A 3,366-nucleotide genomic window follows, 5' to 3' on the forward strand; every position below is an offset into this window, starting at 1 on the left:
GGAGAGGAGGGAGGGAGGGAGGGAGGGAGGGAGGGAGGGAGGGAGATAGAAAGGCACCCCTGTTGAGTGAAGGGTAAATGATGTGAAGGCTGCAGTCCTAACAAATCCCAAAGGTCAGAGCGGGGGAGATGGTGGGGGAAGCCATGGCCTGGTGCATGGGGACATGTGCATGTGTGCGTATGTGTGCGTGTGACAAGGCGGACAGGCACACATGGATGGATGATTTGGTTTAAGTAAAGCATCATCCATCCCATTAAATTAATATGGCTAAGACAAATTTAATTCACTTAGTACTTTGGTGTGGTTTTAATTTGTATACTTGTTTTGGTTTTGTGGTTGTAGGAGAGCTATAAACCATTTATATTTAGGGGTGTTTAACAATAAAATATGCTTAAGAGTGAAAATGAGTGGTGCAATAGGATATATGGAGCTTTTAGACAAATAAATGGAAAGTGATGAATGCCCCCCAATTTGCATGTCATTTTTGCATAGGAGCCATGCTCATCTTCTCTGAGTCTTACTAAGTTAAGTGCTGCAGAAGCAAGTACCATACACAACAATTCTTTTTTTTTTTAATTTTGATACCAGTACTGGGACTTGAACTTAGGTCCTGGGCACTGTCCCTAAGCTTTTGTGCTCAAGGTTGACTCACTTTCACTTGAACCACCGCTCCACTTCTGCCTTTTTTGGTGGTAAATTGGAGATAAGCATCTCACAGACTTTCCTGCCTGGGCTGGCTTGGAACTTCGATCCTCAGATCTCAGCCTCCTGAGTAGCTAGGATTACTGGTTTGAGCCACTGGAGCCTTACGTGAACAATTCTTCCTTGAAGTTGTCCACCATCTCCCCCCCTCTCCCTGCCTGATAAAAACAATGACTCGGGAGGAAATGTAAGGAGTCTTTTTCCCTCAGTATTGGGGGCAACAGGAAGTAGGTGGTCACAGGAGGAGCTGAATTTACCTATCCCGAACCTTGGTCTTTGTTCTAGCTCCTTAGAGCAGTGTTCTAGATCATTAACCTCACTCACCTTGGGGGGCCAGGCTTCCTCCCCTCATCCCTGAGAGAGGTCAAGCAGAAAAAGGAGCTTTGGATCCTGCTGGTGGAATATCCACCAGACCCACTGACCACTTTCAGAAACAAATGGTGCTTCTGCTAGCATTATTATGCCAAAAGTGTCCGTCTTTCGCTTCCCTTGGCTCTGATCCCAAAACCCCACTCTGTGTCTGGCTTCAGTGTGTGCCAGGCCCCAGGAAGAAAATGGAGAAGGAAAGAGCCAATCTAGCATAGGCTTATTAGGCAACATTACAAATAAAAACAAGTTTTTAACCATGGGACAGGAGGGCTGCAGGAATGCTTAACTGTAAAAGAATCTGTACATTTTGTATGGTGGTGGAGGTCTCATAATGGATTTTGTACTTGATCTTCAGGGCAGTGGGAAATCTCCAAAGGATCTTAAGCAAGAAGAATGGCATGTTCTAGTAAATGTGTTTAAAAAAACACAGTCTGAGAAACATTTTACAATAATAGCAATGTAAAGTGCTTACATGAATCTTTCTGCACACATCAGTTATGAAATCTGGATTCTCTGTGTGTGTGTACACATTTGAGACATGGTATGGCACTTTACGGACAGACTGGCCTTCAACTGACCACATAGCCCTAGCTGCCTCAAACTCATGATCTTCTTACCTCTACCTCCCAAGTGCTTGGATTATACATGGCACCACTGTGCCCAACTGGGTTAACAAAAGAATAAGACCTACTTTGCCTGAGAGATATACTCTAACTGCAAAGATACAAACAGGATGAATTAGGAAGATGGAATGTGGAACCCTATGCAAATCTGAGACAACAGATCTTTATCTGTTGTCTTGAGAACTTGAGAATAAGGATATTACTAGGCAAAAAGAGTATTTGTAACAACAATAAAAAGCTCAATATGTTGAAAAGTATAAGAATGGTAAATGTATGTGTTAAATGGATAGGTTATTGTATATAAAATATGCCTCAGTGAAGTTGATTTTTGTTCATTTCTTTCCAGATAGAGTCTCACTATGTAGCACTCAGGCTGACCTCAAATTCATGATCCTCCTATCTGTGTCTCCTTAATCTTGGGATTATAGGTGTACACCATCATTCCCTGCTTGATTTTTATAGCAATTTTTATTGTGATTAAGTGATTACATAAATTTCACAAATTTCACAGTATTGTGGGATAGTGATACTTAGTTAAAGTCACAAACACATTCTAACCTTCATGGAGCAAATTGTCTTTATCGTTGTCTATAAAGTTTGTGAATTCTATGAGCTGTGACAATACAGCTATTTCTTCCACATCAGTGATATGTACATTTCTTTCCTTTTGCTTAGTGTCAGCTGTTCCCTTTTTCTGCTCATTCCCTCCCTCCTATCGCTGCCATTGAGTTGCTTAGGTTGTTTTGATCCATGTCCAGTGCAGCTGATGGGTCCCACTGTTATATGTTTTCCCGTTTCCCTGTTTCTGCTTGATTTTTTTTTTAAAGAAAGTGGAGTGGATGCTGGGGTGGAAGAGTAGACAGGGAAGTATCCTGGCTCAGGATGGGACTATGGAGCAAAGAGGAAAGGCAGATGGAAGCAGATTCCGATGTCAGAATTGGATGTGGTAGGCTTGAAAGGCCTATGGAACTTGAAAGGAAACATTGGTGGCCAGATGTGCAGAAGAGAGGGCAGAGTGTTCATAGAACTGAGCTTCCTTTGGGGATGCAAATGTGCAAGGAAGAGGGGAGAAAATCTATCCTAGGGGATTAAGAAAAAAAAACTGTCCAGAGAGCCAGGAAGGAGCTAAGGAATCAAGAGGAAATCGGAGAGCCGAGTAGTAGCACACACCTGTAATCTCAGCTACTTGGGATAATGAAGCAGGAGGGTCACTTGAGCTCAAAAGCCTGGACAGCACAGGAAATCCCATGTTAAAACACACACATGAAGTAAGAGAGAGAGACAGAGACAGAGGGACAGAGACAGAAAGACACAGAGTCACAGAGAGACAGAGACAGAGACAGACAGAGGCAGATAGAGAGAGAAACAGCGACAGAGAGAAAAGGAGTTTTGAGAAGCAAGTGTGGTCAGCAGTAAGCAATGCACTGAGAAGTCCAGTCTAAGCCTGGAGCTGTGGGAGGCAGAAGGTGGGAGCCAGGCATCTGCCTCAGGGGATGATGGGTAAGTCCTGGAGAGTGCTGAGGAGTTTCAGTGTGGCCCTTGCCACACCCTTAACCAGGCATGCTTACCAGGTAGGCAGGCAGCTGGCCAACACTCTCTGAGCCGATCCTTAGTGATCAGCCTCTGCTGCTTGGTCCTGGCTCTTACCCTGGGGCTCCCAGTCTGGGACATG

This window comes from Dipodomys ordii, unplaced genomic scaffold (assembly GCF_000151885.1).
Source record: "Dipodomys ordii isolate 6190 unplaced genomic scaffold, Dord_2.0 Scaffold22, whole genome shotgun sequence".
Lineage (NCBI taxonomy): Eukaryota > Metazoa > Chordata > Mammalia > Rodentia > Heteromyidae > Dipodomys > Dipodomys ordii.